The sequence below is a fragment of the Lissotriton vulgaris genome, chromosome 3_1 (assembly GCF_964263255.1).
Source record: "Lissotriton vulgaris chromosome 3_1, aLisVul1.2, whole genome shotgun sequence".
Classification (NCBI taxonomy): domain Eukaryota; kingdom Metazoa; phylum Chordata; class Amphibia; order Caudata; family Salamandridae; genus Lissotriton; species Lissotriton vulgaris.
In genome coordinates, this window is record NC_141689.1 from 1,149,895,122 (window position 1) to 1,149,919,768 (window position 24,647).

At 47.6% G+C, this 24,647-nt stretch overlaps 1 pseudogene; it reads right to left on the bottom strand.

Moving 5' to 3' along the window:
- Positions 1–6,112: 6,112 nt before the first annotated feature.
- The window catches only part of LOC147727594 (uncharacterized), a 53,388-nt pseudogene continuing 34,853 nt past the window's right edge, over positions 6,113–24,647 (bottom strand).

Sequence of the window (24,647 nt, forward strand, 5' to 3'; positions counted from 1 at the left end):
AGGAGGAGTGGGAGTTGACGAGGCGGCCTAGGGTGCCTATCACTATGGAGAACTGGACGTCGGCCTTTTTGATTTTTGCCAGCGTGTATTGCCAGAAGTATCTGGACCGGGCGATTGCGCTGTTCAAGTATATGGACATCATTCGCAAGGCCCAGATGCAGTTTGGTGGGTTTGCATGGTTGAGCTATGACGAGGAGTTTCGGGCCCGGGTCAGCGCTGATCCGGAGAAGAGTTGGGGGGAGGTAGACCAAGAGCTTTGGATGCAGTGGATGGCGTCCTCGCACTCGTCGGCCTCTACACACACGGCCAGTGGTTTACCGGTTTTATATCGGTCTTTTCCGACGCGTCCCGCCCAGGGCGGGGTGGGGGGCGGAACTGTGCCCAACACCATTGTGTCCGGTCAGCCGTCTAAACCCGGAGGGCCCGCTACGGGGGTGTGTTGGAGCTACAGTCGGGGTTTCTGCTCTCGGTACCCATGTAAGTTCAAGCACGAGTGCTCGAAGTGCGGCGGGAAACACCCCCTTACGCAGTGCCTCTCACTCACCACCCCCTCCGAGCAGTGGCGGAATGCGAGGGGTCGGGGCCAGCCTGGCCCAAAGGGCGCCTACTCCGGTTAGGGTGGAGGCGATGGCCCCGTGGCTCGCGCGATATCCTGATCGCGAGGCCGCGGCGCGGCTCTTCTGGGGTTTCACTGAGGGCTTTAGGGTTGGCTACCAGGGTCCCAGGGAGCGTCGTTGGGCTGAGAATTTGAGATCGGCGAGGGAGTTACCGGGGGTAGTGGCTGCGAAGTTGGACAAGGAGGTGGCGGAAGGGAGAGTGGCGGGCCCGTTTGATGACTGGCCTTTGCCGGATCTGATCATTTCTCCTTTGGGGGTGGTGCCCAAGAAAGAGGAAGGGGAGTTCAGGATGATTCACCACTTGTCGTGGCCGGAGGGGCGGTCGGTGAATGACTTCATTGCAGAGGAAGACTCGAGGGTGCTGTATGCGTCGGTGGACGATGCGGTTCGGATGGTGCGGTTGTGTGGTCCCGGTACGGAGTTGGTGAAGTGTGACATTAAGTCGGCTTTCCGGCTCCTGCCTATTCACCCGGCTGATTTTGCGCTTTTGGGCATGCACTTCGGGGGAGCCATCTATGTGGACAAGGTCCTGCCCATGGGGTGTGCCATCTCCTGTGCGTTGTTTGAGCTTTTTAGCACTTTTCTGCAGTGGGTCATGGTGCGGGTGAGTGGGTGCCGTGAAGTCACTCACTACTTGGACAATTTCCTCTTCCTGGGCAGGGCGGGGTCGGGGGACTGCGGCAGGGCCCTGTCGCGTTTCCAGGCCTTGGCCGTGCAGTTTGGGGTCCCTTTGGCGCCCGAGAAGACGGCTGGTCCCAGCTGTTGCCTCACGTTTCTGGGGATTGAACTGGACTCGGTGGAATGGTTGGCGCGACTGCCGGCAGCTAAGGTGGAGGAGATTCTTGCGTGTCTGGAGTGGGCTGTGGGGGAAAGGCGGATCCCTTTGCGGGCGGTTCAGAAGCTTCTGGGTTTCCTTAACTTTGCGTGCAGGGTGGTGCGGGCAGGGCGGACGTTCTGCAGACGGCTCGGCATGGCCATGTCGGGGGCAGTGCTTCCGCATCACAGAGTGAGGGTTTCCCTGGGGGTGAGGACGGATTTGAGGACTTGGATCACGTTCCTGCAGGAGTTCAACGGGGTGCCTTTGGATTTTGATGAGGAAAGGGCGGTCTGGCAATGCCAAATTTTCTCTGACGCGGCTGGGTCAGCGGGGTTTGGTGTTTTCTGGGATGGTCGGTGGTGTGCGGAGAGCTGGCCGGCCTCCTGGATCAAACAAGGCAGGAGCATTGCCTTTTTGGAGTTATTCCCATTGCTGGTGGCTCTGGTGGTGCGGGGGGAGGACTTTCGGAACAGGACTGTGCTTTTTCACGTTGACAACATGACGGTGGTGGACCTTGTTAATCACCAAAGGGCGAGGGACCTGCGAGTGCTGCGGCTGTTGCGCAGATTCATGTTGGCGTGCCTGCAGTTGAATGTGGTGTTTCGGGCGAAGCATGTCCCTGGGGCGAATAATGACATTGCGGATGCTTTGTCTCGTTCGCAGTGGCAGCGGTTCCGGCACCTGGCGCCGGGAGCGGACGCCTGCAAGACCGAGCTGCCGGCCGGCATCTGGGCCTTGGGGGAGTGAGGATGATTGGTCTGGTGGAGGGTTCGTTGGCTCCGTCCACGAGGAGGACTTATCGTCTGGCATGGTCTGAATTTAGTACTTTTATGGGCTGGACGGTGGACGGTGTCGTGAGTGGGGAGTCGGCTGTGCTGGAGGGTTTGAGGGGCTATGTGTTGTCCTGTATGGACCGGGGTCTGACTGCCGCTACGATCTCTGGGAAGTTGACTGGAATTTCCTTTTACTGTGTTTTGTTTTTGGGTTTTGACCCCACCAGGGATGTGGTGCTGGCTCGCATGTTGCGGGGGTGGGGTCGGGAGAAGGGGGCCGGGGGGGGGGTCGTCTGCGGGAGGCAGTGACGTTTGATTTGTTGGTTCGGCTGGTTGGGGTGTTGCCGGAGTGCTGTTATGTCCAGTTTGAAGTGGGCCTGTTCCGGTTGTGCCTGGTGTGGATGTTCTTTGGGGCGTTTCGGGTGTCTGAACTGTTGGGCACGAGACGGGGGACGGGCAGGTTGTTTGAGGATGTGCGGGTGGATGCGGGGCGTCTGGGGATCTGGCTGGGTCGATCGAAGACGGATCAGGTTGGTAGGGGCAAGGGGGTGTGGTTGAATGAGTCCGGCGGGGCGGTGTGCCCGGTTCTGGAGTGGAGATCTTTCTGGGGGGCGGCTGGGGCCCGGGCTGGTGAGATTTTCTGCCATGCCTCTTGTGCGAGAGTGTCGGCTGGCCAGTTGTTGGCGGTGTTGCGTATGGCGTTGGGACGATTGGGGATTGATGGAGCTGGTTACGGTACTCATTCCTTTCGCATTGGGGCTGCGCCTGCGGCGGCTCGCCTGGGTTGGTCCTGGGACAGGATTAAGGGGACTGGGCGTTGGAAGTCACGCTGTTGCGAGAGGTATGTGAGGAAGTAGTAGGGTCCCAGGCAGGTTGTTGGTGTTGTACTGTTTTGTTTGCCTGTTCTAACATCTTTTTCTTCGTAGGTTGCGTGGGTGGCCCGGGCGGTAGGATGGTGACTTGGATCGTTGGGCACTCATTCGTGCACTGGGCTTCCAAATATGCTGACCAGCAGGTTTACGGCCGTAACCTGGGCCTGAAAGGACAATTGCACGAGGTGAAATGGTGGGGAAAGAGCGGAATGCGATGGGGGGCACTACTGCCCTGGCTCGCGAAAATGGTCCCACAGAGGGGATGCCCGGATTTGCTGATCATTCATTTGGGAGAGAACGACCTGGTGCAACTGTCTGGATTGGCATTGTTACAACTTATGCAAAGGGACTTGGAAGTGTTAAGATCGAGGATGGCGGGGGCCTGCATTGCCTGGACGGAGCTGGTCCCCAGGAAAGTTTGGAGGGGTGCTATGAAACATGGGGCCATTGAGAAGGCCCGGAGGAAACTTAATCGGGCGATGAGACTGTACTGTGCGGACAGGGACGTTAAGGTCATTTCGCATCCTGGGATTCGACTGGAGGAGCCTTTAGCTTTTAGGGAGGACGGTGTGCACCTGTCTCGGCTGGGTAATGCGTGGTACATGATGGAGTTGCGGGATGTGGTGAGCAAGTTGTGGAACAAGTCTATATGGTGTCGGCGGGAGTGACTGTGCAGTGACGGACGGGCAGCCCGGGGGTGGGGTGGGGCAGTGAACCGCCCTACAGGGGGTCCACTGGTTGGCAGGATTCGAAGGGACAGGGGGTCAAGAGCGGGCATACCCATCCCTTGGGGGGGGAGTTGGCACAGGACGGACCGAAGTTTGACTGGAAGTTTGCAATGACTGGGGGCTGGAAGACGGTGATTGACGGCCAAGAGAAGGGTGTTTGGAGCCGCTAGGGCTTAGTGTTGACGTGGGTGAATGAAACGAATGGGGGGGAAGTGTGAGTGGGGGTTTGCTGTTACTGTTATTGTTGATTTATTGTTATGTACAGATTCGCAGTTCTGGTCTAATAAAATGGCCTTTTACGCTGACACTGCGTGGTCTGTTTATTGCGCGATGCCGGGCCCCGGGGAAAGCAGAGTCGCAGACTAGTCTTTCCCCGGGGTCTTTCGCGCAGGGGATAGGCCAGGTAGGGGAAGGGGAGGAGTTAGGGGGTGGGTACTTAAGCGCGGGGGAGGAAGGGATCTTCCTCTTTTCTGCGCCTGGCACCATCGGGAGGGAGCTCGAAAGACCGCCCACCCACCCGGCAGTTGGAGGTGGTTTCTGGGTTGGTCGATAGCGTTGCCAGTTTAGGCCAGAGCTGCTGTAGGCAGGATTCGAAGGGACAGGGGGTCAAGAGTGGGCATACCCATCCCTTGGGGGGGGAGTTGGCACAGGACGGACCGAAGTTTGACTGGAAGTTTGCAATGACTGGGGGCTGGAAGACGGTGATTGACGGCCAAGAGAAGGGTGTTTGGAGCCGCTAGGGCTTAGTGATGACGTGGGTGAATGAAACGAATGGGGGGAAGTGTGAGTGGGGGTTTGCTGTTACTGTTATTGTTGATTTATTGTTATGTACAGATTCGCAGTTCTGGTCTAATAAAATGGCCTTTTACGCTGACACTGCGTGGTCTGTTTATTGCGCGAATCTGCCGTGTTCAATGCGAACAATGGGCTGTCTCCCCACTTCGTACCCCAGCCGTGGTCCCGACGTTGTTCCAAAAGCTGCAAAAGGCTGGTACTTTCTTTTCTACAGGGAGCCGCATCTCCTGTTAGCACAGCTTCAAAAAATAATATAGTGGCTCTGTCACCACACTGTCTTTACTAGCACTGGGAGCAACCACTATAAGCAACGAGGGGTGGGCGGGGCGTACAAGGGGCTGCAAAACATAATCACGCCCCTCCTGCTTGATGAGCCGCGTGCCGCATAGGGCAGGCCCAGCCTTCCAACAGGAGCTCCCCACTCTCTAACCCCCGTCCGCCTCCCTCTGCCCTGGTCCTGACGTTGCTCCGATGCAAAAATGGTAAGGTGCTGCCAAAGCGACATGGCAACGCGCAAAGCTTGTTATTAGATTATTGGAGGACTTCTTCAAAGGAACTTGAATTCAACAGAGTGCATACACAGCTGAAAAATTTGATTTAAAGAAAACCTTCGTAAAGTTAAGCTTTCCTTTCACTAGCTAGTCACTCCTGCCACCCAGTGGTAATCATCAGCTTTTTTTCCTTTTAAAAACAAATGACTGTGAGAAACTCAGTGCTTTCTGCAGGACTCTTGCCGGTTTCCAGTATCTGTGCACTACTTGGCAGTGAGAAGACAATCTGAACATTACTATTGATGCAGGACGAGGACCAGCACTGACTGTTCTATTAACTCCCCTGACTGCACCCTCCATTCTATCACAACAGATATTTTCAAGTCTCGTGGTTTTGAGTGTTGACTACACAAATTATGCATCTCCACCTCCTTTTATGATTTACAGATATTATTTGGAATGCTCAATTGCAAAGCACTGGTTATATATTGGGCATGTGTGACCATTAACAATGCGAAGATTTCGTGTTAAAAAGGCACACTGACACCATACCAGTCGCAAATATGCGCTATAAAAATACAGGTAAAATTAAGAAAGAACACAAACAAACAAAATGCTCCTTTAAAAATAGCTTAATCCCTGTTTATTTTAAATATCGGCACAGCACACTCACAGTAATTAATGTGTTCCACTCTCGGTATGCGATTCCCAAAAAAGCAACTTCGCAAGGTTAGAGGCTGGTAGCTCACTTTGCAGAGCCTGCATGAGGCGACTCTCTGTCATGTGACCTGGATTATCTACCTATGAAACTCAAGAACGTGTTCCAGATGGCCTTTCTAAAGAGACACAGTGTGTCCTTCAATATGGATGCTTACACCCGCATAAAACAGGCAAAAAAACCAGCTTATTCTGTACAATCCATCCCAGCAAATGGAGAGAAGCATTTCTAGACAAAAACTCCTTTGATGTCACAAAAGACACATACATTTTAGGAGGAGCAAAATGACTCAGCTGGAAACTCAACCAACCACATAAAGCAAGAATGAACATCTATCTACACTGCTGACATCATGAGGATCAAAGTCAATAATGAGAACCTAAAAGTGTAGAGGGAAACTGTTACAACCTTCTATGGGCAATCTGGTATCATTACCTGACACAGCAGCTTCAGTCACCCATACTGCATGCAGAGAACCAAAATTAAGACCACACATCACACCAACACCATACTACAGTCAATCTAATTGAGATGTTACTGAATGGCTGAACGACAACCCAACCCTGTCCAACCTCATTCTAACTACAACAACCACCTCATATGTTTTTGCCATCAGCCTCGTCTCAAAGCAAACTATCACTTCGCCAGACATCTAAGCACAAGTTTGCATAGAGAACACTCTCACAGTCAACTTAAAGCCCTTAAGCAATTCCTCATTCTTAGTCCTCTAGGCTACACTGCTTTAGTTCTTTGGTCCAGTCGGTAACTCCTCCATTCTAAGTCCTCTGTATGCAGTGCTACAGCTGTGTCTCTTTTCCCAGTATTAATTGCTCATTCTTAGTCCTCTATACAGTGCTGTGGCTGCATCTCTGTTCATAAACCCACTACACTCCAAACCAAAACACATAGGTAAAAGACATTATCATTTACAATCCCAACAGCTCTAACTCTCAAAAATGTGAGACCTATTGCATTCCAAATGCTTGTTGTTACTGTGGCCCGGTTTTGCAGCAGTGCTGCTATATCAGCCCCAGTAACAAAAGCTGCAGGGGGGTTGGTCCAACAAAATTGCCAGTGCTGGTTTGGGTTCCCAGTCCGGCCCTAGTGCTACGGGCCCTGAGAGCACTGGGTGATGTACTACTATTAGTGCGCAGGACAGCACCAGCTCGGTTCGCTTGCTGCAGGAACTGATCTTCCTGGGGGGGTTAAAGTCTGCAGAACTATTTCTCAGTCCAGCCTTTCAAACCCAGGGGCATATTACCAACAACTAGCGATAATTATCGCTATGTTGGCTTAGCTGCAATATTTTTACCGCTGAGCTGCGGCGATTTTTATCGCAGATAAACCTTGGTATTACCAAGGTTTATCGCAAATGCGATAAAAATCGGCCGCAATGCATGAATATCGCTGAAAAGTCCGCGATATTCATGCATTACCGAGCTAATGCTCTTAGCCATGTTATCCACCTCCCATTGGATAGCATGGCTAAGAACTGCTCAGGGCAGGTGTTAGCTTTTGGAGATATTCGCGCTTAGCGCGAATATCTCTAAAAGTTGGTAATAGGAGATAGCGATGTTAGCGACTGTTTCCAGTCGCTAACATCTTGGCACGTCCACTTTGCATGTCATTAGTGATAAATATCACTGACATGCAAAGTGAGGTCCAAGGTGGTCGCTATCTCCTACTAGCTGTCGCTAACTGGTGTTAGCGACAGCTAGGTAATAGGGAGATAATTTTATCTCCGCTTTCTTGGCTTTTAAAGCCAAAAAAGCGGAGATAAACCCCCATGATAATATGCCCCCAGTTTCCAGCTTCCATTGCTGGTTATGATGTCCGTTTTCTATTTTGGGCAAAAGCTGTGTCTAGGAGAGCAACCTTCAACTTTCTTTCCCTACCCACTCTTTAATAAACTGCTTTTGTTAGAATTATTTTTTTATCTTGGATGGAAAGCTGCCAAACCTGTATTTCCTGCATTCCAAGTTGAAAGCATCTTTCCATTAGTGAAAAATAAGTACTGAAAATAAATTTAAAAAACTCCAAATTGCTTTTCCCATCAGGAATTGATGACTACGGAAAATCATAATGTTTTATTTATCAAGTAGAATGTATTTCCTCAAAGTAGAAAGGCTGGGAACAGCATTTTAACTGTCAAATCTAATTTTTGAACCGCATCATTTTTATATATCAATCTCGGCCTTTATGAAGGAAAAACACCAAACGTGCTTGTAGAAAGAAGATGCAACCCTTATCATGTAAAGTGTCGTTTTAGTCTAACTAATAGCTTTCTTTTAATAAATACAGGAATGTCTGGTCACTTTTGTAGTAATAGTGGCACAAATGAGTAATGATTGCTTTTGTCCAAATTAGTAATGTACTGATCAAAGCAAATGTTCTCTTGGTGTGTGAACTGTTCAGCAGAGAGAAAAGTGGTTAGAGAGATAGTGAACTGCACAAAATAAAATGATGGATGGAGTGTTGAAACTTTTCAAACACTCACCCCCAGTCACAGATCTGGGTTTAATCCATTGTTATTTTGCTCGCCATCTCACACCAGTTTGGCGCCATCCATATTCAAATCAGTCTTGACCCTGCTCTCCATGGGAATAGTACAGCCCAAACTGCCAAGCCAGGCCCTTCCTGCTAGCATCCTAGGACTGGTTACAGGGTATCATAGCTCATCAGCCAGACTAGCTTGAATCCAGTGGCGCAAACAAACCAACAAGCTTCTCTCCTTTTGGTTTTTCAGCTAAAACATTAAGGATAATCCTGCCCCTCATTCCATTCAAACTACAGAAAACGGTTAATATATCCCTTGTCCTATCGAGCTTCGATTACTGCAATGCCCTTTATTTAGGCATGCAGCAAGGCTCCCTTAAGAAAGTTCAGAGAGTGCAGAATGCCGCTGCACGTCTCTTCAAGAACATCAGAAAGTTCAAACCAGTCTTGAATGTCTTGGAGGAGCTTCATTGGCTCTCGATAAAAAAGAGAGGGAATTTCAAAGCTCTCTGCACAGCGCATAAAGCTCTCCACCATACTGGCCCTGACTACCGAAAGATATAATTCTCTTGGTACTCCCCTAGAAGATGCCTCTGATTGGTAACTTAAAAAACATTGACAGTTTCCAAAATCCGCAAGGCTTTAAGGGGTGGTAGAAGCTTCATCTACTCCACCTGTCAACTCTGGAATCAATTACTCTGGCACCTTAGATGCCAGTCTAATTTGAGAGCATTCAGGAAACACCTCAAAACGTGGCTTTTTAAACTCTCTACGTAGTTTGTCTTGATCTGGTGAATCACAGTACTCTTTTGCAGACTCTAGCACCAAGATGCCCTCAGGTTATATGTTACGCTTTATAAATATAAAAATATCAAATACAAAAATATAACACAGGGAAGGGGAGAAGAAAGAAAAAGGGTGATTAGTGAGAAGGATAGGTAAAAGATGGGAGAGAGTAAGAGGAAAGATAGAGAAGGGATGAAAGTTAGTCTTTATTTGTATCGCTTTATAGAAAGCCATCCCAGATGGAGGTCCAAGTTGGGGGTATTTATTTTTTATGGCTACTCCTCACATCCACCCAAATAGACAAGAGGGAACAAAAATGTTTAATTTTGTTGGTGTATAGCATGAAAGTATCCTGTGAATTATTGTTTTTACATGTATTGTACATGGGCAGTCCTCTGAATGAAAAAGAAAGGCATGCTATTCCCTCATACAAACAACATGAGACATACTAGCTCAACATATTGCCTATACTGTGTCTTAAGTCTCATGGGGAATGTTACTAGTGCAGCACATGTTTCTGTGATAAATAGGAAATTTCACCATTCCCACAAAAAAATTCTGCTCAAACTAAAAGCTGGATTTAGACCATGGCAAGCAGTCTGTCAGGGTGGCAAAGGTCATCTTCTCCGTCACCCTGACAGGACTGCCACCCGCCAAGTTAAGAGATCACCGGCGGCTCTGTGGTGTGGTAAATTAATTTTACCTAATCATTTTTCCATATAATTATCAATAAAAGACAGCTCATTCAAATGAGAGGCAGAGTCCGTGGAATCTGAGTCATACGGGCTTTAATGGAAAATCCTCGAGGATTTGGACATCATGTTCCATCACCACTAAGGTTCAGGAAGGGACATTCAACTTTTTATTAACAGTACACATTATATATAGTAAAACGGTACAATTGGAGCCAATACAGTAGGCGTAACAGGTGAAAAGAGAGAGATAAGAACACATGTACGTAACAGGGGGCGTGTAAGAAGGCGTACACATGGGCGTGCACTGGACATGTCAGAGAAACGTAACATGAAACGTCACAAGTGGGTAGATGCTTAGTGAAAGTTTGCAGAGTCGGCAGAAACTTCTAACCTATATGCGCGCGCAGCAGAGCATGACGTGTAACTGGGGAGAACTGGGGGCTTTGACTTTTGCACGAGTAGAGGAGACTGGTGTCTGGGGTGTCAGAACGACCTGCACCTATAGCATATCTGGTGTCTCATGTTTGGAGGATGTAGTGTCTGAAGTAAAAGGTCTCTCGGGCAGAGGCCGTTCATCACTGAATGCTAGTGGGTGCAAAGGAATCTTCATGTAAAGTGCGGGGGCCATGGGCCTACCATGGTAACGGGAGCAGTAAATTACTTGCATGGAGACAGGAAGGCAGGGCCCTTTGCTCTGCAGCCGGGAATATGTTTACCTATTTCACTAGACTGGAATGTGTTTTCGCGGAGGCTGAACAGATAACTGTAGGCAAAATAACGTTTTGGCAGGCAAGCAGGCCGAGCCGGGCACCGCTCGTCTGTGCAGGATGTAAGGTAAAGGTCAGGGATACATACAGCTTTCAGAGACAGGAGAGATGAGGCTCGGGCCTCGTTTAAGGGCCTAGCTCGACTGGGCCAGGGAACATGGAGAAAACGTGTGCTGAATTCAAAAGTGCACCATGTAAAGACGTTGGCACCATAGGTTTAGAACCTTAATGAACTGGATATTCATGCATGACTGGATAGCTAACATGTTAAGGAAAGACGCAAATCCATATGCGTCTTTCTAGCATGATCAGAACAGAAGTTACACGACATACAAGGAACATGGGTGCATGGATAGGGTGCGAGTGGGGGACACATTGGCTACCTGAAATTTCTATTACCTCATTCCCTCCTTGGACCCTACTACACCCTTTAGGATATATCTATATTCATCAGACCATCTATCTGTTCATATAACATCATTTGCTCTTCTTTTTTTATACAGGAACGGGAACGTGAACTTGGACGGGGAATACAGGCTGTGGCGCACAAGCCGCAAATCGCTGGCCCACATTGCAGACATAGGCAACAACTGAATACTATAAGCAGTATCATTCCTAGGAAGGATAGCAATCTCCATCCCCAGGCGGACAACACACTCCAGAGCCAACCGGACCAAGTCCAGGAGCCTGGATTCTGGTGCATCTGATGAGCTATGGTATGGAGCCTCGCTATGGCTTTATACACGGATGGCGCGTTATTAGGAATAAACACGCAACAACTGGATCCGATGACTCTACAAGCCCCGCCCCTATCTGCCAGGATGACGTCAAGGACGAGACGATTTTGAAGAACGACAAGTCTCATAGCAGACTGTTCCTCGGTCAGGTTACCTAATGCAAAAGTAGTCTCGTTCACTACTGCTTCTAAAGTTCTGGTTAATCTTCGAATTATCTTACTGTTTTGGACAGGACCTATGAACCAAAAATATCCTTTAATGTAATCTTTGTACTGATCCCATGATGATTCAGAATAATCGATAACGGGAGGAAGGTCTCTCTTATGTCTCACATGTACAAGGTTTGGATTTCGGTGATAATCAGGCGGGGCTAGGAAAACAGGTGGCAATAGGAACGCAATATAACACGTCCCATCCCAATCCAATGGCAGACGTACATAGGCTGTCTGACCACATATAAAGTAGGAATGGCGGGAAGCTTTGAAAGTAGACTTTCCTTTATCACTGAATTCGACAACAGTATTACAATCACTGTGTCCTAGATGTACGGAACCATTCTTTCTGACGCATAATTCACCTTTCACTGGTAAAACTGTAATAAACAGCAAGTCCGAATTAGTCTCAGACTGCACATTCAGGATCATGAGGTTAAGTGTAAAATTACCTAATCCATACACTTCATTTTCTAGATCGGTCCCTATACTTTGTGGGAGACCGTCTGCGTCTGGGAAACATGCTTTATTCATGACTGTATTCAGGTTCCCCCATATCCAATTGCCTTGGGAAACCTTGGACTTACTATCTAGGGAAGACATTAAAGCAAACCATGCACCACATGAACCATTATGTGTGAACGGGTAAGGAAAGAGTGGCAGAGTTCCCTTGTATTTCTGGTAAGGTGGGAGTCGGCCACATACCCAACAATTAGTGGCATTGCTGGTCTGGTGAGTATGATGTAACATACGAATGAATGTATTATTGCGCATTGCTAATCGATAGGATAGTTCGTGTGGAGGCAGGTCGCTGAAAGTGTGCTCTGCGGAATCATTAGAGGAAGCATGTACATGTAAATTGAAAGGAAAGAAATCATGTAACCAGAAGCTTGCACATATTATCAAAATGCTCAGAAGAAACATGAAAATCAATGTCATCACACAGCGACTGTGCAAGTTTTTACAATACTGTTCTCTCTTTTTGATACGCCTATCTCTCTGACTACTGGGGTCTATCTTATTCATGTCAGAAACCTGTCTAACCACTTCACCCGAGGGGGACTTAAACAATTAAACGCTGTCTGACTTACTAGACCTCAACTTGGTACGGTACTCCTCTTGGGGAGTTTTCTCTATCAGGGGAAGTTTAGAGTCAATGTCCGGGAGGGGGCAGTCTTTATTCAGAGTATCTGGGCACAGTCCATGAATCTTCTTTATGTGGCTGGAATGCAAACACCCCTTCCTGCCTTCCAGCTTTACAGCGGTCCTCGTCGTCATCAACACTAACTTAGGCTGTCTCCATCTGGGTTCCAGCGGACTTTTCCTATCGAAATTCCTCACGAGGACATGCTCACCGGGGACAACGTCATGCGGTTTCACTTGGGTGTTGTCTGGGAAAGCAGCTGCGACCTGTGAACGACAAGATTGTAGTGCAGACATCAAGGAGGCCAAGTAATCTGTCAGCATAATACTGTCAACATCTGTGATTTTCTTCGGCATAGGTGTACCCCACATATTGGGAGGCCGCCCAAAAACTACTTCATAAGGTGACAATCCTGTTCTGGAGTGAGCTACCATACGCATATAGAAGAGTGCAACTGGCAGTGCTACGATCCAATCTACACCTTTTTCTGCACATATTTTGGCTAACCGTGTTTTCAGAGTCTGGTTGTGTCTTTCGACCAAACCAGCTGCTTCGTGATGTCGTACACAGTGAAATTTCCACTGGTAACCTAACAGGAGCGATACCTGTTTCATGAGCTCGGACGAGAATGGCTGTCCATTATCTGAGTACACGACACGGGGCAAGCCGTATCGCGGGAAAAATTCACGAACCAGCTGCTTGGCAGTGGTCGCGGCAGTGTAATCTGGGACTGGATAGGCTTCTGTCCATCTGGAAAGGGCACATACAACTACAAGGACATATTTAAATCCTCTACATCGGTCCATCTGGATATAATCCATCTGTAGGACTTCAAAAGGATGATCAGGAGGGTGGAAACCACCTTGTTCCACGGGAACACCTTTGCCTGGATTGAACTGACAACAGATCATGCAAGTACGCACTTTCTGTTTTGCTGCTGCTCGTAAATGCTTGTTGAACCATAGATTCTGGATGCTGTCTAACATAGCTTTTTCTCCTAAGTGTGCAGGACTATGTGCAGTGTTAATGATAACTTGAACCATAGAGTCGGGGAGGAACCATGTGGTTCTTCCCTTCGTCATCCATCCCTGATCAGTTTGGATCCCTCCTTGTTCAGTCCATTTCTTGATTTCGTCTGGTGTGGCATGTGTCTGTATGTCGAGTACTTCTAGTATGGGATCCTTCACTGTCATACAATGTGTCTGTGTTGGTACTACGGTCTTTGTCATGTCAGTCGGAATGTCTGTCTGAGCTGTGAGTTTGGCTGTTCGATCTGCCAGGTCGTTACCCTAGGAAATGTTGTCGGTGACTTTAGTATGTGCTTTGCACTTCATGATAGCAATGGATGCAGGTAAGTGTATTGCTTCTAACAGAGCTTGAATAAGGGGACCATGCTGGATCTTGGTACCGTGAGAAGTTAAAAAACCTCTTTCTTCCCAAAGAACACCGAAGTCGTGGACGACTCCGAATGCATACTGCGAATCTGTGTATATGTTTACTTTCTTGTTCTTGGCTAATATACAGGCTTGGGTCAGAGCGATGAGCTCTGCTGCTTGGGCAGATAGTGTGTCAATGCAATGTGTTTCTAAGACTTCAGTTTCAGTGGTCACCGCATAGGCGGCCACTAACTCTCCTGTACTTGTTCTCATACATGAACCATCCGCGTAAAGTGTCAGGTCTGGATCGGGTAATGCAATGTCTGTTAAGTCTTGTCTGGGCTTCGTTACAGTATTGATGACTTCTACGCAGTCATGTGGTGTCGGGTCAATCGTACTTGAAGGCAACAATGTGGCAGGATTTAGTATATTGCAACGCCTGATTTCTATGTGTGGCTGAAACAATGTCAATTCATATCCAGTCAGTCTTGCTATAGTCAGGTGTTGAGTCTGGGTCCGGTTCAAAAGAACTTCCACAGAGTGTGGAACCTGTACTGTCAGGGGATGTCCTAACACTATTGATTCGCTTTGTCTGATCGCTAGAGCTGTTGCTGCAACTGATTTGAGGCACGCAAGCAGAGCCTGAGCCACTGGATCTAATGTACTCGAAAAATAAGCACAAGGCTTATGGTGTCCTGCTTGATCTTGTGTGAGCATAGACAATGCTGTGCCATCGCGTTCTGTAACAAAAAGTGTAAAAGGCTTGCTGTAACATGGTGTCGCTAAAACTGGTGCTTGACATAAGGCTTTCTTTAACTCGTCAAAAGCTTGTGTGTGTTCCTGAGTCCAAGGGAGGACAGTCGAAGTCGCTGCCTCCTGTGTTGTCAACTGTATGAGTGGTTTGGCTAGATATGCATACTGAGGGATCCATTGTCTGCAGTACGAGGTAAGGCCAATGAAGGCCCGTACCTCCTTTTGTGTCTTGGGTTGTGGCAGATGTGCAATTAACTGGATACGTTCTGGTGTCAGTTGTCTCCCCCATTTGGACAGCAAGTGCCCAAGGTAAACCACTTGCTGGGCACAGAATTGTAGCTTCGAAGGGGACACTTTATGCCCCTTTTCGGCCAAGAAACATAGGACAATCAGTGACGCATGCTCGCAGTCACGTTCGGTCCGTGCAGTTATCAACAAGTCATCTACATATTGGAGCAGAGCGGTGTCAGCAGGCATGTGAATACTGTCTAGTTGTCCTTTCAGGGCTTGACTGTAAATACTGGGACTTTCCGTGAACCCTTGAGGTGCACGTGCAAATTTGAAACTTCGGCCATTTAATGAGAATCCGAATAAAAATTGCCTTTCCGGATGGATGGCGACACTAAAGAAGGCGTTCTTCAGATCAATTACAGTAAAGAACGCAGCTTCGGAATCAATGGCAGTCAACAAAGAAGATATGTCTGGCACTACTGGGTACTGGGGAACGATGCATTTATTTAGCTCGCGAAGATCAATCACCAGTCTGTAGACTGGAGGTGCATGTGGGTCAGTTCGTTTAAGAATCGGAATGATTAGAGAATTACATACATTGGAGTCAGTTTCTATAACTACTCCTTGGGCAATCAATTCAGCAATAATCTTCAATAAGGCCACTACAGCCTCGGGGGCAATTTGTATTGTCGGATTCGGGGCAGTACAACACCTTGCTTGAGAGTGACACGATAAGGTGTAATGTGCATACAACCTACATCAGTTGGACCTTTTGCCCATAAATGTGCTGGTACATTTTTCAATCTTGGATCAAAATCATGTAACACATAGTGACCCTTGAAGTCACGTAAGAACAATCTCACTCCTTCCGGAGAACAACATATCACAGCTCCTAAAGCTTTCAACGTTTTAATACCAAGCAGATTCTCAGGACATGCTTTCGTAAGTAACAGGTCAGTAGTGCGTGATAATGGACCAACTTCAAGAAAACTGGCTTTGATACTTCATTAACAATAGGCTTTCTTGAAAAACCCAGGGAAACATTCTGTGAGCCTGAGAGGGGTGCCCCTGGAACTTCGTCATGACTGATGGTCGTTCTACTTGCCCCTGTGTCAATCAAAAATGTTCTGTCTTTCCCTAATACCTGACTATGTACATAGGGACCATCTTGATCTACAGGAACCTCTATAAGAGGCAAGCCAACCTCCCTCTCTAGGCTGTTTCATGTGTACTGCTGATAATCGGGGTAATCTGACTGTGCATATTGGTACATTTGCTGAGCGACGTGTTGTGTTGCGGCAATAGGCTGGGGTTGGGGTACAGCTACTGTTTGTTGCTGTGCATTCTGTGGAGGTTGCGTATTCTGTGGAATATTCTGTGGAACGTGTTCTGGTCTAGGCGGACGTGGTCTTTCTTTCGTTTTGCCTGTAGCAATATTGTGTCTGAGAACGGCACATTCATTTATGTAGTGACCTGGCTGTTTGCAATAATTGCAATTCCCTTTAACAGAAGCTGCAGACTGACCTGGAGGTGCTGTACCCTTTCTTTGACCGTCTGCTGGAACAGTCTGGGCTACTAGTACTTTCATTTTCGTGTCTTTCATACGTCTCTGTTCATGTTCATGTTCCTCTCTAATTCGGTTTTGGTGGTACTGTAACATTTGCAACATTTGGGAAGGTGTATTTGCTTGCCATGTGCTCTCGACTTTCAGGACTCTATTCTTGACTTGGGGTAAGGAATTCTCAACTAATTTGGTCACAAAAAGATGTGGATATGATTCACTACTTGTTTTCAGGCCACTGTTAATAACAAAACATTTCTCAAATCTAGAATAAAAATCACTAGTGTCTTCGTCCTGTTTCTGTTTGCAGGCTGAGATTGCATCCCAGTCTTCCTTTTTAGTTGTCAATAATCTAGGCAAGACCTGTACTAATAATCCTGGTAATGCTTTAGTTTTGTCCCCAAGACCTAAACCTGGGGTACGTGTTTTTTCCTCGTCTTCTAATTCAGTCCAGTTAATCTTTTTATCTCCCACCTCCCATTCTTTTTCTTTGAGTTTCTCGTAAATACCTGCCGGTAACAGTACTTTTAACATTTTCATAATATCGGGATATGTGTAATCTCCCATGAGTAACATGTCTTTTAATTCACGGTGAAACCCTGCTGGGTCTTTATCATGACAAGGCACTATTTTCTTCATTTCCAATAATTCTATTTTACTTAAGGGTGCGTATACAAATACGCGTTGAAGCGCACCCCCTGGAGTCGTCTGTACGGGATGAACTTCTCGTAAGGGATTCTGTCTGTCTATGTGAAAAGGATGGCTTACTGGGGGTGGAACGGGAACAAAATGTGGAGTCAAAAAAGTTCTGTATTTATGACGTTGTTCAAGAATCACATTAATCAAATCAGTACCTAGGCCTCTCCATCTATTCAGGAGTAATTCATCTAATATATTGTATAGGGGACCTGGATCAGAATGCTGACTCTCATATAGCATAATGATATGCTGGATCATGTACATACCAGCTAAACGTTGTTAAGTTGGAGTAAGACTCAAAAATGTTTGCGCTACTGAATCATCTTTATATACGCTGTTATTATCAGCCCACTGTACTGCGGACCATGCTAGTTCTTGTTCACGCATTGTACTAACTTCGTTGTAACCTACTCTATCTTTTAGGATTTTATCAGTGGCTTGGAATAAATGTTCAAGAGAACATTTTTCTGGTATGGGAGTAAGAAAACGCCTTTTATTTTCCAGGCGTATAGGTCTGTCAAAAGGTCTATCAAAGGAATACTGTTTAGGGAGTTTCACTCTACCTACGTACGCCATCGTCTCGGGGGGATCTGACTCTTCTAACCCTTGCTCCTCATTCTCTTCTTCCTCAGTTTCACTCTCTTGCTCGGCGCCCCTAGCTTCTTTCTCTGTTTCATGCATTGTCACTATGTCTTTGCGAATCTTTCTGTACATGGCATCTATGCAATTTTGTTTATCATGTTTACAATCTGCAATATTATTACTCCATTTCATCAACATGTCCATCTCTTCTTTGACAGCACCTGGCCGATCTCGTTCCCTTATCAAACAATTAATCAAAAACCGTAAGATCATACTCCGTGTCTCAACCTTCTGGTATGCCATGGCCTCGCGAATACTTCCTGGTCCCTCCCCTGTTCTAATAAAATGATATATTTTATCTAGATGGTTAGTCATTTCTGGTAAAAGCATCAAATATCCTGTAGCGCGTCGTAGACATAAAGAGACTAACATCATGTCTCCTTCCTTACCGGGTACTGGGTCATATCTACAATCTGTCAGGTATTGTCTAAGGGTTTCGAGTGTAGCCGCTTTCGGCGTACGTTGCATTGCGAAGTCTCTGGCTGTCATTCGTTTAAGTTGAGGCGGGGTGCGAAGATAGCCTTCGGCACCTCCTGAAGCAGAAGTGTGTGCATGTACCGACTGGGCAGTAGCTGCAGATGACGTAGCGGGTAAAGGTGGCAATTGTAACGGATGTGCACTCTGTGCCACATCTGTCGCGAAAGGATTATGGGGACCAATAGTAGGTGGGACCGTAACGGTAGCAGTAGCAATAGGGGAAGTAACAGATGCAGGAAGCGTGACTTGGGAACGTGGAGGGGTCGTGGCTTGAACAGCGGGTTGAACAGTCGGAACAGGTTGCTGTACATTATTAACGGGTGGTACGGGTATATTAGTATATGCTGGAGCTACATCATCTAAATAGGAAGAAAGGAAAATATCTGCTGCGGTTTGTTTATGACGGAGTTTAGTTGGGACCAATGGTGGTGGCAAGTTACGTGGTACTTCCGGGGTCGCCTTGGGCAGGCCCTTGGCTAGAACTGGATACAGTCCTGTAATAAGGGCATTTCTTTGTCTGTCTTGTTGTTCTATTCTGACTCGTTCTCCTTCTTCTAGTAACTCTTTTTCTCTGGCTTTTTCGGATTCTTCTCCACTTCTCTCAGCTTTTCGGATTTCCTTTTCATTTCGTCTATGCGCTTCTTTACGCCATAATTCTATGGCATCTTTCTGGGATTTTCTGGCTTTCTTCTTCCATAATGCTTCTTCTACTCTCATGATGCAGTCAGCATCCCATGTCCCTGAGACAGGCCATCTATACTTTTCTTCCAGATCCTTGGTATAATCAACCCACAAATCTAGGTACAGTATGGCATCTAAGCCATGCTTATTATACATAAAATGTCCAGGAGTATCCCTGGGCGGAACGGGAACTGCTTCTTCGAGTATCCCTTTCCTAGTTCCTATCTGACGTAACTTTGAGAACAGCGGCATAATGAGACTGATTCGAGCGTGAACACAATAATCACAGTAATGAACAATCTTTCATACCACGACATGAAACACATTAAAACATTTTCGAACAGTTACATGAAAACACAATACTGGATTATTCTCGAAACTCTGTAATACTAGATGCACTGGATTTCTAGATGCACTGCTAAAACAGTACAGACCTGTCCCATAAAGAGACACGTGTTGTCGTATTTACCTAAATAAACACGTCAGGACCAGGTCTGTGTACCCAGACCTGTCTTGACCGGGCACAAATTAATGAACCCGTCTAGATGCGTTCCCAATAACGGTACTCACCGGGAAGCAGAAACTGAAGGCCTCGGAAACTGGACTGGACTGGACTGCGTCAGGCTACGGATTCTCCTACGCATGCGCTTCGGAACAGGTGGGCCTCTGGACACCTCGGACCTTGCTCTCTCGACTAGGCTCGGGTCGGGATCCTCCGCATTCCTCACCGCCTCGTCTGGATGCTGGGCCGCAGTCACCGTCTCCTCCGTTGGCCCGAGGGAGAATAGCAGGAAAACCCGCGGAAGTGCACTTGTTCCGTCGCAGCCGCAGAAGGGGTCAAGGCCTGCAGGTCATCGCCGGCGGGTGGGGAAGGGGGGGTCCCTATTCGGGCGCCAAATTATGTGGTAAATTAATTTTACCTAATCATTTTTCCATATAATTATCAATAAAAGACAGCTCATTCAAATGAGAGGCAGAGTCCGTGGAATCTGAGTCATACGGGCTTTAATGGAAAATCCTCGAGGATTTGGACATCATGTTCCATCACCACTAAGGTTCAGGAAGGGACATTCAACTTTTTATTAACAGTACACATTATATATAGTAAAACTGTACAATTGGAGCCAATACAGTAGGCGTAACAGGTGAAAAGAGAGAGATAAGAACACAGGGGGCGTGTAAGAAGGCGTACACATGGGCGTGCACTGGACATGTCAGAGAAACGTAACATGAAACGTCACAAGTGGGTGGATGCTTAGTGAAAGTTTGCAGAGTCGGCAGAAACTTCTAACCTATATGCGCGCGCAGCTGAGCATGACGTGTAACTGGGGAGAACTGGGGGCTTTGACTTTTGCACGAGTAGAGGAGACTGGTGTCTGGGGTGTCAGAACGACCTGCACCTATAGCATATCTGGTATCTCATGTTTGGAGGATGTAGTGTCTGAAGTAAAAGGTCTCTCGCGCAGAGGCCGTTCATCACTGAATGCTAGTGCGTGCAAAGGGATCTTCATGTAAAGTGCGGGGGCCATGGGCCTATCATGGTAACGGGAGCAGTAAATTACTTGCATGGAGACAGGAAGGCAGGGCCCTTTGCTCTGCAGCCGGGAATATGTTTACCTATTTCACTAGACTGGAATGTGTTTTCGCGGAGGCTGAACAGATAACTGTAGGCAAAATAACGTTTTGGCAGGCAAGCAGGCCGAGCCGGGCACCGCTCGTCTGTGCAGGATGTAAGGTAGAGGTCAGGGATACATACAGCTTTCAGAGACAGGAGAGATGAGGCTCGGGGCCTCGTTTAAGGGCCTAGCTCGACTGGGCCAGGGAACATGGTGAAAACGTGTGCTGAATTCAAAAGTGCACCATGTAAAGACGTTGGCACCATAGGTTTAGAAACTTAATGAACTGGATATTCATGCATGACTGGATAGCTAACATGTTAAGGAAAGACGCAAATCCATATGCGTCTTTCTAGCATGATCAGAACAGAAGTTACACGACATACAAGGAACATGGGTGCATGGATAGGGTGCGAGTGGGGGACACATTGGCTACCTGAAATTTCTATTACCTCAGTGGGATCTCTGTGACTTCACAGTAGCCACTACTGTCATGGCAGCTCATGTGATTGCACTGACATTTGGTGTTTCTCTGCAGTCATTTAGGTGGCCGCAAAACCAAAATCTTTTGTTTTTCAGAGACAAACTTCCAAAGTAGGTAGAAAAATCTGATGTATGGTAACTCTCTATTGAATTGAAGGCTCAACCCAAGCAGGGGATATATCTGTACAATTTATATGTTGCACTTTCACTGTGCCAGTTATATGTTTGATATTGTCAGAAGCTGAACATCTATTTTGTGTATAAAAGACGCACCTGCTTATACACATATTGGACAACTCACTAAGCTCTTACATCCAGAATTTATGCACGGACAATATTGGGATCATTAGGATTTCAGTCGGCAAAGAGGTGCCTGTCGCTGTTTAGGACCTCTAGAGACTGTTTGTTGTTGGGAGCTAGAAGATCGGGCAACGAGGAAGAAGCATGTCGTATCCGCACCGATTCCTGACGCATCGCTGAGTCACAGAGAAGACGCGTGCTGCATCCTCACCGGGTCCAGACGCATCGCTGAGAAAATCATTGCAGGACCTGCCGTGCGGCTGGTTCACGCATCGTCCGGATCGCCGCATCGCATCGAGCCGCCATTTTGTCCCATTACACTGGTTTGTAACCATGCATCGAGGTGCCATTTTGTTGCATTATAACCGGAATGCAGTAAGAAACAGACACATCCCCTCTTCTCCGGTAAGGAACAGACGCATTGCCTCCCTTGCGCTGCAGTAAGGAACTGACACATCGCCTCCCCCGAAGCAAGGAACTGACGCATCACCTTCCCTGCGACCCTTTTGTTTTTTTGCGTGACGTATCTAAGGTCGTTTGTGGGAAAAGTGTCGCATTTACAACTTGCATTGAACTGAACTATTTCTACCATTTAAGAGCCTTATTTTTGATAGTGTATTGTGGATTTGTGTTGTTTGGTCTTGGTTAGATAAAGAATACTTATTTTTCTAAACTAGGGTGGTGTCCATTTGTAGTATCTTCACTGTTTTACTGTGTGTGTTCACAACTACTTTACACACTGCCTCTGAGATAAGCCAGTCTGCTCGTGCCAAACTACTAAGGGGGTGAGCAGGGGTTATTTTAGGAGTGTATCCCCCTTTCCCTGACTTGAATCAAGGGTCCTTATTTGGACAAAGGTGCAAACCATTGTCAACTAGAGACCCCCATTTCTAACAGGAACGTTTTAGACTTTGAAGGGGTCAAATATGATTTTCCCGCTCCAACATAAATAACAATATTTCTGTTGCAAACTGAGCGATATTAGGGAAAGAGATGTACTTTCGAGGTGTCGGATTTACTAATGCTCCTCCAACCCAAGCAACGGAAGGTAATGTGTTGGACTTTGGAGGGGTAAGTTTTACTATTCCAACTCCAATGTGAGTAACAGTAACAAAAGTGTTGGACATTAGAGTGGCCAAAAGTACTATTCCCACTCTAGCCTAAACAACAGTAGGGAAAGTGATGTACTTTGAAAGGACCAGATTTGGGGGCTCATTAGGATGGCGGACGGAAGTGCGACCGCAGTCCTGGAGTAGGCGGAAAATGCCGTTTCCGTGTCCGCCTGCCGCGGTCACTCCGTCCGCCATATCAGGATAGTAAAGAGTGTCAAAAGTCCGTGCGCGACGGAAGAGCACGCACCGCCGCCTAACTACACCCGACCCCGCGGCGGACGTAACCAATCCAGAGACACCGCCGTACGGACTGACGTCAACGACCGGCCCCCAAATCAAGATGGCGGAAAACACACATAAAACCGCAGCGGAAAAACAACCTGCCTGAACACGGCGGATTCCCCACAGCGAAGAAACCACACATAGCAGAGATACCCACCACAAGCTGCTCGCCGTCATGGACCCAGCGCTACACGCATTTCCGATACTCTTCGCGATCCACCACCTGCAAGTCATGGACCACTATCGACGACGACGCAGGTACGCAACACACCATTTACTGTCTGAAGGGGAGTACCTGCCAGGGTCGTGACGTTGGGAGGGGGAGTGTCATGTTTGAGAAACCACATCACATCGCAAATAGAAATCCACAATTGGAGTACACAAGCAGGAATGACAATGACAAACCACGACACATGATTGACTTGCTTTATTATACATAATAGGGGTATAATCACTGAGTATGCAAGAGCATGGGCACTGGGTACAACGGAAAATGTACATCAGAGGCAGCACATGAGAGGGGCTAAGTGCATCAATAGGCCATGGCATCGAACAGGTACATCAGAGGCAGCACATGAGAGGGGCTAAGTGCATCAACAGTCCATTGCATCGAACAGGTACATCAGAGGCAGCACATGAGAGGGGCTAAGTGCATCAACAGTTCATTGCATCGAACAGGTACATCAGAGGCAGCACATGAGAGGGCAGACTGCAGCATCAGAACACCAACAGGGCATTGTGGCCAACAGAGCAGGTACTTCAGAGGCAGCACATGAGAGGGCGGACTGCAGTATCAGAACACCAACAGGGCATTGTGGCCAACAGAGCAGGTACATCAGAGGCAGCACATGAGAGGGGCTAAGTGCATCAACAGTCCATTGCATCGAACAGGTACATCAGAGGCAGCACATGATAGGCCAGACTGCAGTATCAGAACACCAACAGGGCATTGTGGCCAACAGAGCAGGTACATCAGAGGCAGCACATGAGAGGGCAGACTGCAGTATCAGAACACCAACAGGGCATTGTGGCCAACAAAGCAGGTACATCAGAGGCAGCACATGAGAGGGGCTAAGTGCATCAACAGTCCATTGCATCAAACAGGTACATCAGGGGCAGCACATGAGAGGGGCTAAGTGCATCAACAGTCCATTGCATCGAACAGGTACTTCAGAGGCAGCACATGAGAGGAGCTAAGTGCATCAAGAGTCGATGGCATTGAACAGGTACATCAGAGGCAGCACATGAGAGGGGCTAAGTGCATCAACAGTCCATGGCATCAAACAGGTACATCAGAGGCAGCACATGAGAAGGGCTAAGTGCATCAACAGTCCATTGCAACGAACAGGTACATCAGAGGCAGCACATGAGAGGGCAGACTGCAGTATCAGAACACCAACAGGGCATTGTGGCCAACAGAGCAGGTACATCAGAGGCAGCACATGAGAGGGCAGACTGCAGTATCAGAACACCAACAGGGCATTGTGGCCAACAGAGCAGGTACATCAGAGGCAGCACATGAGAGGGGCTAAGTGCATCAACAGTCCATGGCATCGAACAGGTATATCAGAGGCAGCACATGAGAGGGGCTAAATGCATCAACAGTCCATGGCATCGAACAGGTACATCAGAGGCAGCACATGAGAGGGCAGACTGCAGTATCAGAACACCAAGAGGGCATTGTGGCCAACAGAGCAGGTACATCAGAGGCAGCACATGAGAGGGCAGACTGCAGTATCAGAACACCAACAGGGCATTGTGGCCAACAGAGCAGGTACATCAGAGG